The 14,422-nt window shown below is 42.4% G+C and overlaps 1 long non-coding RNA gene across 2 annotated transcripts in view; it reads left to right on the forward strand.

The window, feature by feature from the left end:
- Positions 1-14,422, forward strand: part of LOC142895889 (uncharacterized) — an 87,607-nt gene that overhangs the window by 43,873 nt on the left and 29,312 nt on the right. The gene's annotated exons all lie outside the window — the stretch shown is intronic.

Raw genomic sequence — 14,422 nt, forward strand, 5'->3', positions numbered from 1 at the left:
CTGCCATCCTCCAGGGTCGGCTCCCCCACCTCCTCCCCGGTCTCACTCTGACATGTAGACAGGCTCCCTGACAGCAATTAGGAGAGGACAATGAGGAGCCTGTCAGCTCTAAAGGTATAGCATGCTTTAATTTACATTTCCCTTGATTTTTCTCAGATTTACCCAAAAGCCAAAGCCACCTGTGTTTTTTGTTTATTTTTCGTGTCAGTGGCACTTGGAAAGCCATAATAGCTCTCACAGCATCTGAAAGCCTCACTTTTCAGTGTGTATCTATACGTGGATCCCACATAATAATGGGTTGCGTTGGTTCGCAGGGATGCTGTTGACCCCGAAGTTCTGTTATTACGCACTGAACCACGCATGGCTTGGCGCGGCACTTGAAAGATGCAGCATCTGTCAAAGGTTATAAAAACTTTACGTGATGGCCCGGGTCTGTTTGATAATGGGTCCGTTTGCCTGCACGGTTGGATTTGAGTCTACTGGATTTACTCCCAAGACCTTTCCCCATAAAATTACGGCAGGGATAATAATGATTCTGTCTACAATTGTAAATTCCTGAGAAACGGGGTCACACTCATAACTGGAGGTCAAAGCAAATAGGATGTTAATCAGGAGTCATCATGAAGATTTTTTTTTTGTCTTTTTCAAATGATTGTACTTGACATTTTTGTAGGACTTGAAGCCTCAAAACTCTGCCTCTAAGGAGCAAATAACCTTAAAACACAGCCTTGTGCAGGCAAAATTAAACAAATCCAGTGTTAGCAAAGTTCAGAAGTTGGCTCATTAGATTTTTGGTTGCACAATAGTAGACTGTGCGCTTGTTTTTAGTTTAGACCAGCGCGTTTCAAGTGAATCCAGTCTTTGTCGGGCAGCTTTAAGATCCCTGTATAACTGTTGGATCATCTGAAAACATTTAAATGAGTGCTGACGGGCGTCTTTACCCTTTTCGCTGAAATGGCAAGACATTTAAGCTTTTTATTTCCCTCAATGGAGTCAGCGGCGCTGACCTTTAACTTCTCTCTCTCTCTCCCTGACTGGCTGTGTCTCTCGCCCTCCCCCCCACCCTAAGGCCAGACTTACCCTTTGACAGAGGATCAGCGGTAATGTTGCTCTTCAACCTAACACTCAGAGCAGACAAGAGTAACACGAGCCACACTGCATGGAACTGGATCGCGCACCTGCCTTTGAACGCCGTTACCTCATTGCTGATGAGATAATTTCTTATTAGCCTACTGTGGAGAAAATAACCTGCCCAGACATTTGCATATTATGCTTATCTTTTGAAACAATTTTCATAGTGTGTGTTTTATGGAAGGAGGTTTAGTGGGCGACATCAGTTTAATAAAACAGTTCCTTAAACCTGAAGGATGAGCACCTTGAAAGACATGTGGGGTCATAACATAAATCATAATTAGAACAAACAACATTTTGCTGCACAGCTCTGATTTTCTGGATATCGTGGAAAAAAATTCAGAAAATTAAAAATGCTGTGGCCCTGCGATGAACTGGCGACTCGTCCAGGGTGCCACCCTGCCTTCGCCCTAAGACAGCTGGGAGAGGCTCCAGCAGACCCCCGTGACCCTGAATAGGAATAAGCGGGTATAGAAGATGAATGAATGAATTAAAAATGCTACTTTGCTTATTGAAAATTTTTAACATAAAAAAGTTTCATTCCTGTAAAGTTACAGCTAATTGGCATTTTTATGACATTTATTTAAAATGATTTGTATTCTTATTTTGTATTTGGATTTACAGCAATAAGTTAGGAGCAGCTTGTGGCTACTCAAACTGATTTGACGTTTACAAACTTTCCCTCTCAGTTGTACATTTGAAATCAGAAACAGGAATGAATAGAAACACGAGTTGGAGTTTGGATTTTATGCAGCGGTCGCTGGCATCCGGCTCGTTTTGCTGGCTGTATGCTCCGTGCCTGCCAGCCTGCCGAGCTCTTGGCGTCTCTAGAAAGAGGCAAACAAAGATGCTCGCTTGTGTCAAAGCTGCACATTAGATCATGTTTCTGTGTGCACACCGGGCCGTCTTAACAGTGTGCCACCATGGCCCGGACACAGCACCTCCTCTGCCATCCTCCTCTGATCTTCATGCAGCCTGGCATGCCCTTTGCTTTATGTGGCTTTTTAGCCTGATCACCCCCCCAAGACACACACACACACACGCACACACGCACCCACGCCCCGCCATGCGGCCACCACAGCTCTCTGTGACACGCAGTTGCACAGCACAAACTCCCATCATGGGCCTGTGCTCTGGGAGACAGCTGAGTCAAATTGAGCATGTCTGTCTGCTTGGCGGCTGCGAGTGTTTTCCACTCAATTCTCCAGTGTCCTGTGGGGTGACAGTGGGAATAAATTACAGTCCTTCTGCCGCGTAATTGACTCAGTGTAACATGTTAGTTTAACTGCTGTTCTTCGGAGGGGGCGGTTGGGGATTGTGTTTTGCTTTTTGTTTTAAACGGCAATATATCTCCCTCTTATGGCGCTGCCGTCCTCTCCTGTTCCCTCCTGCGCTCTCTCTGTTGTTAATTCTGAATTAACCCGGCCCGTTATGGCCGTTTTTTATGGCAACCATTACTGCTGTGCGCGTGACATTAACGGGCCCGCAGTCTGCGCTCGGTATGGGCGTGCACGGTCATTGATAGTGGAGACGCGTTGACCTAGTTCATTACACTGGAGGCAGCGAGACAGGAAGGAATGCTTCTCCTCTGGGGCGTCTCATGGCTCTCTTTATACATCAGAGGCTCACTGAGGTGCCGTCATAGCTGTCGTGGATACACACGCGCGCAAACACATGTGCGTTTGGACGTTTATTTCTTTATATATGGATTCAGAGAGAGAGAGAGAGAGAGAGAGAACTGTGAAACAAACATGCCGCTGGGATCTCTGGGAGGAGAGCTGCTTCCTGTGTGAATACGAGTTTATGAGGTGCCCTCTAATGGTTGACAGAGTGCAATGCACCTTAGGCTCTTCCCTGATGTGTCTCAAGGAGTTCCTCATCACCAAAGCACACGGTCGTGCAAATCATAAACAATGCTTAATAAGTCTGTATTTGCTAGATTCCCACGTACATATAGGAAGTACATATACCATGTATACATGATTTACACTCACTGGCCACTAATTAAGTGGCTGCTGCATGGTTTGATGTGTTGTGGGTTCAGAGATGCTATTCCACAACCATTTGTTGTAACCAGTGGTTGAGTTTTTGTTGCCTTTCTGTGGTCTCCAACCTGTCTGACCTCTGACCCCTGACATCAACAGTACATTTTCCTTCACATATCTTTTGCTCACTGTACTATTATTTATTTATTTGTTTGTTTGTTTAGTGTGTGTGGGAGAGTGATCATTCTCTCTAGAGATGGTTGAGATGTGGTTAAAATCTCAGTAGATTGTTTTGGAAACCTTCAAACCAGCAGCCGTCTGGGACCAACAACCACCACATTCACCACGTTCAAAGTCTCACAAGTCCCCTTTCTTCCCCATTGTGATGCTCGCTGTGAACTCCAGCAAGTTGTCTTCACCAGGTCTACGTGCCTAAATACACTGAGTTACTTTGTGTTGAGAAACAACTGAATATTTGACTTCATAAATTGGTAGGATCTAACTAGAGGGGAAGGTTTGTAGCTGGGCCACGGTATCGCTGACATCAATAATTCACCGTATATCAGTTGATGCTGCCGAGTTGGTTCTCACTGATAGTATTAGCCGAGGTGAGCATTCTTGGCCAGACTTTGTGACGCCAGCAGGCCGGCATAAAGTGGGCTTTAATTGCCCATAATCTCTGCCGTTCTCTCTCGTCTCAGCGCAAGTCAACAGCGTATAGCTCACATAATGCCAGACCCTAGGAAGGCAGTTTTTAGCTCCATATCAGCACAAGACTCACCAGGAATGCTTGGAGGAGATTTTCCACTCAGAGGAATTCCGAGAGTTTTGTGATTTTTTTTTCTTTTTTTTTTTTTTTAATTTCCACTCTAACCGATGTGGTATTTCAAACCATATTTGTGGATGATGTCGTGGGCCCATTTTTCTCCGTCTTTGGTCAGACTCTCATGAAGTCACTTCTGCTTTGAAATGGTACCTGATCCAATCTCCTTCCTTTTTTTACTGAATGCTTTTAATGGCACTCTTCCATGAAGTGCGTGTTCTGTCCCTGTCATTAAGAATGCATAGTGGCTGCTGTAACCCAGTTTTTGGATTTCTTTCTGCCCCATGGGTTCGTGTCAGTGGGCCACTCCAGTGGAGAAGACAGTTCTTTTCATACGTGGCACAAAACATTTAAGGTTAAAGTCCCCCCTGGAGAGGTCAGACCTTTGTGTCTCCAGTTCAAGTTCAAGGACTCAGACCACCAGCACGGAGTGGCTTACACTCAATAGGCCTGAGTAGCCAACATCACATCAAATTAAGTTGGTCTTAAGAAACACAAACATCAATGCTCGCATTTGTTTTCTTTTTGCCTTCTGTCGCCCACCAAAAGTTCACTGAAATACAGGTGTTGTGTCACTATGACCATTATTTTGAAACTGCAGTCAAGCTATTAAACAACAAAGGGTTATGTAATTATGATCCACAAGGGTATGCAAAGGTGCAAGTTAGTGAGCCCGTGTTTTGCGCTCCCTCATTAGAATTCTATAAATCGGATTGTGAAGCACACAGTGGCATAAATGGTTTCATTTAAGAAAGATATGAGAAAATCTCGCAAGTTAAAGTTTTTTGTTTTTTTTTTATTATTGTTTTTGTCAGAAATCACGTGATCTGATAGCCACTGCAAATAGTATTTATGTAAAAGCTGCGGCGTTTCTAGAAAAGAAACGATTTGTCCCAATTACATTAGAAGTGTATTTCAGATGTTTGTAAAGGATGGATTTTTTTTTTCTTTTCTTTTATAAAATAAGTTTTGAGGTGGCCAGATTGTTCATCTGACCGCATCGGGTCAACCCCGTCTCCGGTGGAAAAAGTGACACCGGCGCTGCCAACTTCTTCACTTACGCGGCGGCCGTGTGTGTCTGGAGAATTTCTACCGGCGATGTCCGTTTGTTTAACCTCTTCACGGTACGTTAACCCCTGTCAGGACGCGCTCGTCAGCGCACTACAAAGCGGCTGAAAAGCAGCGGGGACCTTTAGCCCACCGCCCGGCCGACCCCGGGCTCAAATCCCATGCTTGTGTTTCCTCAAAGGGTTCCGGTTCATCTGGAAAGATAACCCTACATGGGGAGATTTTAAAACAAGCAGGAAACTTCGTCGACACCCGCAGACAGAGAAAGAGGGAAAGATTGTCGGCCGTGAGTTTTCTTTAGAATTACATGAAGATACTCTGAGGGTTGGAATTAAAGGACGTTTCTTTGTGATTCCTCGGGTATTCTGATTCCTCCCCAGCAACGGCTGAACTTTTCTCCTAAAATTTCTGGGAGAAGTTGGAAACACGGAAACTGTCTGTAACTCTGGGGTTGCAGATCCCGACGGCAGGACCCTGCTTCCGTTATATGGACCGTAATACCCACAAACCAATAGAATCAAAACCATGAATTAAATAAAATTATAGAATAATAATGGTAATAAATAAACGAATATGACTTTTTCCTACCTATCCTGAATTCCTGCTTGTGTTTTTTCTGTTGTTTTCATTCTTAATTACGTTTAAAAGCCTTGTGCACGATTTAAAAATGCCTGTTGTTTGCATTGATTGGTTTAATTCACTTGTTGTTTAGTGATTATCTATATATAGCACACACACACACACACACACACACACACACACACACACACACACACACACACACACACACACTGAAAGAGAGCGTCACTGATACCTGTATTACACTTTAAATAAGTTTACATCCCAAAAAGGTCTGAAGACCGTAAGCCTGTGAATGCGAAGTTCACCCCAACTCTTTGTGTCAGTCAGTCCTGTGTGGTAAAATAAAAAATTCCTGCACTCTGGAGTTTAGAAAACTCCAAAAAGTGCAAAAAGTGATGTCTGAAACGTAATCGTACTTGAACCTGCACTGCCGCTCAGTCAGGTTCAAGTTCATCAAACGTAAAGTATAGCGTTTAAAGAGAAAATATATATAGTAATTATAATGATTACACTTTAAAAAACATGCACCCTAGGTGAATAATAATATTAATAATCTAATAAAAACAAAACACTGAATTGTTCGGAAACTGAGTCATTTTGTTTTACGTGTTTATTTCTTCCATTTTATTTTGCATCTTTTTTTCCCGAGATTTGTGGTTCTGTTATTTATTTGCTTGTTTTTTTTTTCATTATTATTATTATTATTATTATTATTATTATTATATGAATGTACACGAAACTTCGATTGCCGATCACCTCTTGATTACATGAACACATTTAATCATAAGATGGCGTGAGACGAGAGTTGGGCTTACTAAGAAGGAAGTTCACGCTTTATAGGTTTTTTCCATTTTCGTTTCAAAACGGTTGTCAGATTTAAACACTGAGTTTTCCCACCCGCGTCTTTGCGTTTTAAAATCTCTTAAATAGATTAAATTACAAATAGTATTCTTTCTTATTTTAAAGCATCTTTTCTATGAAGGAGTTGTAGTTGTTTTTTTAATTTGTTTTTATTGGTTGTTTTTTTTTTTTTTTTTTTTTTTTTTTTTTTACATTTTCCAGTTTACTGTTTATTTGATAAAATTAAAAAAAAAAAAAAAGAAAACCCGACACAGTCAAAATTAATTTGTTCACTGCCCTTTCCCACAATGTTTTTCCATATCAGTTTTGCATTTCATTAAAAAAAAAGTCGTTTGACAATATGCTGCTTTGCTGGTCTATAAAATAGAAAAATTACGTTTTCTTTCAAACATTGAAAAAAAAATACAAATTTGTTTGTTTTGCTTGAGACTGTTCTTTTCACTTTGTCTTATTATATGTTATCTGTTTCTTTTCATTTGCTGAAAGGTTAATAAAAAGAAAAAAAAAACATGATCTGTTTCTTGACCCACCCAAAATATTCACACCAAAACTGCACCAAAAGAGAGCAACTGATGCTGCTAATGTGTTTAACTGAACATGTGATTTCAGAACTTTTTCAAATCTGGATGATAGATCCTGATTTATTTCTGTGGGAATGGACGTTTGACAGCCACTTGTACATTTCCTTAGTTATTGTCTTGTCCAGATACTCTTTTGCATCTTTGAGCGTGCTTATCTTATGTTCAATTTTAGTGAAATAATATATAAATATGTATAAATAAATATATAAAGCACATCAACACTGTTGTCAAAGGAAGTATTTAGAAAGGAATATTCCACGATAAATTCAGCAGATAAAATTTCTTAACCTTATTGTCATCTTTTTGCTATCATTTTAATTTAATACAGTTTTTATAGAAAATGAAAAATGAAAGGAGTGAGTGCAGAAAGAGGGACTAAAAGTTCTAAGAGGGTAGGCGAAGGATCGCAGAGGTCAAAGAAAACAAAATGAAAGAGTAAATGGTGGATGTGCGTGCGTGTGTGTGTGTGTGTGTGTGTGTGTGCGAGCGTGTGTGCGTGCGCGTAGGACGTGTGTGTGTGCGTGCCTAAGAGAGACGTCAGGCTACACACTGTTTTCTCCACTCTTGTCACGCAACGTTCCTCGAAGCTCCGCCCTTCCTCCTTCGACTCCCCTCCAGTCACACACACACACACACACACACACACACACACACACAGTGGGTGACAGAGCTACATTTACTCTCCATGACTCTCAGGCTTAAGCGATTATGCTCCTCCGGCCTCCCTACAGTTGGCAGGGCTCCGTGTTGGGCCCTTTAATGTGCTATCACTGTTATGGAATACAGGGATTGCCTAAACGTGACCATCCCCCACTCTGTAGCTATAAGTCATCCAACTGGCTCGGATGCAACACACACAGCCGTTAATCTCCTTCACAGTCTACTGGGAGCTTTGGGAGTGAGATGTTGACTTGAACGCGCTGGACTGGACATGCTGGGATCTCCTGGTTGGATACATGAAGACATACAAACCATTTAGCAAGTGCATTTGTTTTTGATTTCTTATCCCCTCAGACTGTTGTTACACACTATCTTGCTGGGGAGTTATTGCTTATAGCTACTGAAAACCTGAACAGGTTAATATAATAAATATTAATATAGATTAAATGTCATCCCTTCTGAGCAAAATGATCAAACCAGTCTGCATTGGAACAGTGTTTCATCCTAACGGTCCCATGTTTTACACATTTTAAGGTCTTTTTGAATTTGCACCCAGTCACAAGGGCGCTGATTTCCAGACCTTTGTGTCTTTGCACATACTTTGCAAAGAGTATAAGCAAAAGACGTGAAGGGCAGACTTCAGTCACTCCTGGAGAGTTTGCTGACTGGAATGCACATTGGATTTTATTTTTATTTTTTTGCAATAATATGCCCTCCCCCCGCCGCCCTGAAAAGTTATCTCTGACCTGAAAGCAAGCTTTTTTTTTCTCTGTGAGCATGCGAGTGTGTGTGTGTGTGTGTGTGTGTGTGTGTGTGTGTGTGTGTGTGTGTGTGTGTGTAGCATTATTAGATAGATGAAGGCCTACTGTCGAGTTCTGTCTGACTGCTGTTCTCTCTGACGATTGGATAAACCACATGGTTTCCTCTCTCACCACAGGTCTCTGGCCTTTCTCAAGACCTGCGCTGTCAGAGCTCATTTGTCAGGTGCACTCACTCACTCACTCACTCACTCACTCTCACACACACACACACACACACACACACACACACACACACACACACACACACACACAGGTACTCTGCTCATGTAGCACCAGTGTAATCCAGCTGGTCTGTCACTCTACAGGATGAATATAAATACATACAGGCTGATATCTTTCCATCAGACACCCTGATATTCTTCAACTGCTGAGCATAACTCTTTTTTTTTTTTTTTTTTTTGGGTTACTCTGTATCATATTATTGCTTTTTACTTCCTGCAGCAATGCTCAAATACAGCAGTATTTATTACAGTGGGAGGTCAGTGTTGAGTTTTTTAATTTGAGTAGGCTTAATAATAACATTTATACAACTATAACAAACAATGCACCATGACGGATGGACGCACAAGACACTTATGGTGTTTTGTTTTTGTTTGTATAAATCTATTGTTCTGAAACTCAAAATGTTAAAGCTGCTGGCATCAGTTTATAATCAGTGACACTAAATGTAAGAAGCCAGTTTATCAATTTAGTTATGCCTTTTTATTTTATTTTATTGTGTGTCACATTATGCTTTTTCCTCAGTAGTCAGCGAGTATTAACCACCCAGACGATCTCGCGTCCGCACATTTCCCATTTCAAAGTGATTTATTCTGTTTATTCTCACAAATCTGCTGTCACGAGCTCCATCTGTTAGTCCGACGTTCTTTTTGTATGAAAAAAAAAAAAGAAAAAAAAAGAAAGAAACGGCCATAAGATGGCAGTAGAGTCAAACTAATGCAGCACGAGGCTCCGGCGCAGCGGTTTTCATGGCAACAGGTCGGCCAAAGTCTGTGTCGCTGTCGCTCAGACCGGCGGCAGAACATCTCACCCTGTTCTCCGATGACTCGGGCTGAATGGAGCGCCGAAGTGACTCGTTGTCACGGCCTCTGATGTGCTGTAATGAGCTGGAATTGAGTGACGGGGACGCGAGAAGAAGCGAGCGGAATGTGATGAAATGTCTCACTCCGACTCGCTCTCCGACGACGACGATAAGAAGCGGATTTCATTTGGTCCGAATGCTTCCGAGCCTCTTATTGGGCTGCTCTTGTTATTCAGCGAGCGCCTTCCCTCCCTGCAGAAATGTTTAAGGTCGAAGGCGCTGCACTGAAGATGGCAGCGGCGCTATTAGCTTTGTAATTACTGACGTGATTCAAGTCAGAGGTTCCCACTTCGCAGGGCCACGGGGCGACCGCTTCCTCTTTAATAGGGAACGTGTCAAACCAGAGGTGGCAGGTGAGAACCAAGGTGTCATATAATGATCAGGAGAAACCTCTGCAGTCTGCCGACTGAAATGTGACCCGAGCAGCAGCGGCGGTATAAAAGATCTAATATAATGATGGAATGGAAATGGCCCACAAACACTCGTGATTTTCCTCCAGGCTGACTTTACAAACTGCGCACAGGTTTTTTAGATCAATTGAACTAGTTTTATACTGACATCTGTGAGAGTATATTTAGGATGTTTGTTTGTGAGACAGTGAAATTTTTAAGAAGATGAAAAAATATGTTGTGAAATATTTCACGTCACTGTCTGATGGTAAGAAAATAGTTGATGTAAGGTTTTTAGATGACTAAAATTGAGCTGAATTCTATGACCAGAGTGGAGGGACATTTCCAGAAACTCTCCACTTTGCTATTTGTGCATATTCAGGAAACCAGGGGTTTTGTTGGCTTGTCCTCTCAGTCTGATGTCAGCTTTTGTGTTTGACGTCTGTTTGTGCGACCTTATCCCTGAAAAGCGTCAGCGCATCAACGGCAGACAAAAGTAGTCTAGTCTCATGCAGGCTACATTTTTCCTTCACCACTTACCCTGCTCTCAGGGTGGTGGTGGGCGCAGTCTCACAGTTAAGGTGGGCTTACACCCAAGCTTTTAATCTTCATTGCAATGCACCACATGTCCAGTGCAATGAAATTCTGTTTCAGCTCTTGAAATATATAACCACCAAACAGTATGGAAAAGTAGAGGATGATCTCGTTTAAAAGTGAATTTGGATAGGAACCCAAACTAACAATAACATACAAAATGTCTCAAATGCAGGCAGTGTAGCCCAGGCAGGACTCTTCAATGTAGGGATATTTTATACATCGCGGTTTATAGAGAACCGTGGTGCAGGATCTCCCGGTGTGCGTGACAGTGATCCTGCCCTCTAGTTTTAAATTGAAGACGTGCTGAGAAATTCCCATCTTGTCCTTGGCCCTGTGTCATTAGCATTTAAAAGGCCTAGAGAAAGTTTTCTGTCGGACCTTGACCTTCCACCTCCCGGCAGACAGCAGTGCAGTGTGTGTGTGTGTGTATGGAGAACATGATTGTTTTACATTCTTGCAAAAAGGCAACCGTGCATGGCAGCTTGAACACTGTGACTCCACCTCCATTTTGACTTTCAGTGGATTCATTATCAGATTGTGTTCTTGTATAAAGTGGATGTCAATGAAATAAAGAAGTGACTGTTCCAGATTGTCATCAAAAACAGGTGTTTGCACTGGTGTTGCTATACTGCCAGTCTTTTTTGCAGAGCAGAATGTTATTTTCACAAAGAATGACATTCAATTACGGTAGTTGTGGTCAACGATTCACACTCACCGCTTAAGTCACCTGGATTGATTCCATTTTCATTTGATTTATTTATTTTGAACATGTAAGAAAGGAAAGAGAATTAAAAATCATACAAAACCAAAACACACAAAAGAAAATGAAAATAAATAAATAAATAAAACAGCAAGGTAAGAATAAGTAAGCAAACACCAGTGAAAAATAAAAGAGAATAATATTGTTCATGTTGGACAACAAACATGTTTTGAGCAACTGTTGCCTTCCTGTGGTTTGTGACCAGTGTGCCCTCTGCTCTCTCTGTAAACCCCAGACCTGGTTGTGATGTGGTGAAAATCCCAGTGGGTCAGCAGTGACACACTCAGACCTGCAGTCCGTCAGGCACCAACAGCCACGTTCACGATGTTCAAAATCACTTAAATTCCCCTTTTTCCCAGTCTGGTGCTAAAATAAGTCTGTGTGTTTGTAATAGTTGGCTAGCTATTTGCATTAACAGGCTAAAAGTGAAAAAGTGGCTGGCGAATGCGTTGATAGTGTTCAGCTTTAGCAACTTACTTTATCTCACTGAAACAAATCTGATTGGTCTGCTGGTATGGCGTAGACGGAAAGGTCGCTCGGTCTTCGAGGAGGTTTCGCCTCCCCTTTCCAAGCACCTTCTGAGGGCTGTTTAGCAGATGAATACGTGAGATAAATCCAAAGGGTTTGGGAAACATTCAGTGTGGTGGACAGATTTGCATAAACGGGAGATAAGATTCCTTGTTCAAGCTTGTTCATCTCCATCCGAGCTGTGAATGATTAAAGGACTCAAACTTCTTTTCTACTTGCATCATCACGATGGCCTAAAAGACACAGTGAGAAATGATGAGTGTCAAATGGTGCTGCACGAGTCTGTCCGTCCCAGACTGAATCATCAGACAGGCCCATTTGTCAAAGTCTCTCCGCCGTACGCTCAACCTCGGCCCAGCCGCTAATAAGGGCGATAGCGCGCATGTCCTTCGTGAGCAATTTAATATCCAGTGCCTGAGACTGCGTTCCTGCCCCTTCCTCTCTGTGTCTTTGTCGCCTTGCATGTTTAAATTCCTTCCTCAGTTACAGCACGCTGGCCAGAGGTCTGCGGAGGAACGTCTGCGGCCGAGGCATCGCAGTCAATATTCAATTAAAGGCCTCAGATGCCAAGGATCTTTGCCATTGATTTTTTATTTCTTCTCCCAGATACGCGTGGTATTGATTTCCAGTTGGCACCGGCCTATTTTGTCTCTCTTATTACAGTTACGGTAATTTATTGGCTTTGTTTTAGTATGAGTGATGTTTGCGGCACATGCGTTTCATTTGCAGATTACTTTTAATCTATCAGACTGTGCGTGTTTGTTTGTTGGAGCAATAGATTTATGCTCAGCACTCAAGTTACAGTATATGTCGGGTTTAGTGAGCTCTGCGTTTTAACTAGAGGCTGGATTTCTTTTTAAATAAATATATATATGGAAAGAGCTAAACAGACAGAATGGGTCGTTTGGGCAGGAGAGACTGCTCCACCAGAAACCCTTCATGAAATCATCTCACGCTGAGCTGCCTGTAGAGTTAAAAGTGCGGAAAACAACACTCGGCCTCCAGCAGGGTGCGGAACCGAAGAACATCAACCCCCTACGCTTGCCTTCCATTTCAAAGCAATGATATGATGCGCTGCTGTCACGTGTGATTGATCATACGCTCACATGTGCACATTAACAAAATGTTAAACAGGGAACTGCAGTGTGGGTGGATGTGCAGTAGCGCTTTTTTTTTTATTTATTTTTTTTCTTAGAAATGTCAGTGGAGGAGCGACAGAGAGGAGGTGGAGCTGAGAGGCGCTGGGAGATCTTCTGGAGGAAGCCCAGGAGAAAACTCCTGCCACACATCAATGCTTTTTTTAATTGTGTCCTGGCTACCGGAGAGGAAGTTTTTAATCTAACAAAATCTAATGACTTGTTGGAAAAGTGCATACCCACAGAAATAATTTGAAAATGAAAGAGCGGCATGACGTGAATAGAGTGAATCGCCTCAACTGACGTCAAAACGCTGGGAAATTGCCTGCTGGAAAGGAAACCCCTCCACGTATTCATTCTGTTTGGTGTGTGTGTGTGTGTGTGTGTGTGTGTGTGTGTGTGTGTGTGTGTGTGACTGTTTGTGGTTAGTCAGAAGTCAGAAAAACGGTGGTTGAGTTCTCTCCAAACTATCATCGAACTGCGTAAGTGAAGCACGCGCTTTTTTTGAACTTCAGTCCGACAGAATCGAGACTGGAAGAAAACTTCTTACCATGCAGAATAATACGGTGTGCTGGATCTAAGGTGGCCCTGAAGTGCAAAACAACAATGAGTCATGAACAAACGGAACGACCTTAACACCAGAAACGTCGGGCACCACTGGCCGACATGAGTCACCACTGACTGGACAAAGACTCACTGTCCTTCTCGCTCTGTCCATTTCAAAGGTCGCTGCTTCTGCTCATCCTCCACCGGGGTGGTTGTTGTTGTTGTTGTTGTTAGTTCTCCCCGTCTGAAAGCTGCTCTCTGGGTCACATGGAAGTAGTTTATTTCACTCTTCACTCCCAGTTTTCTAAGTAATTCAGCCGTCACCGCGATAGTTTTCATGCCAGCTGCATTGACAGCGACTTCTATTAAGATTTTCCACTAAAGTCTGCTGAGGACTGCAGACGGTTTTCTACACTCTGCCACGGCAAGGCCTCTCTGATTGAATAGCGCCTTTTTTTTTATATAGGCTCTTCTAACCTTAACAAATAAGTTGATTGCATGTCGTGAGTGAATGCAGCAGTAGTGACTGGGATTGTGTAGGAATAAGAACAAACTGACTGTGGAAGCTGAAAATATGAGCAGCATTGTCGCGGCTCTCACAATTTGCCAAATTATTAAGACGGCAAGGTTTATTCCAACTAGTGTTGCCAACTTTCATTCAGAAATAAGACTCCTCCAGCAGCGTTCGGGGCCTTGACCTTCACAGGCCTGTGACTCGCCAGTGGTGGTAAATCATAACTTAAAATAGGGTTTCAGAAATGTATATTGTTCACATGGTCTGGACTGTTTTGTGACCAATAAACATTAGAAATAAGGTGAATGTCTAAATTGCATTGAAAATTTTCAATTGAACATATTTTTACTGAACAATCA

Source organism: Nelusetta ayraudi, unplaced genomic scaffold, assembly GCF_046127955.1.
Source record: "Nelusetta ayraudi isolate G7.1 ecotype Tasmania unplaced genomic scaffold, CSIRO-AGI_Nayr_v1 ptg000004l, whole genome shotgun sequence".
NCBI lineage: Eukaryota > Metazoa > Chordata > Actinopteri > Tetraodontiformes > Monacanthidae > Nelusetta > Nelusetta ayraudi.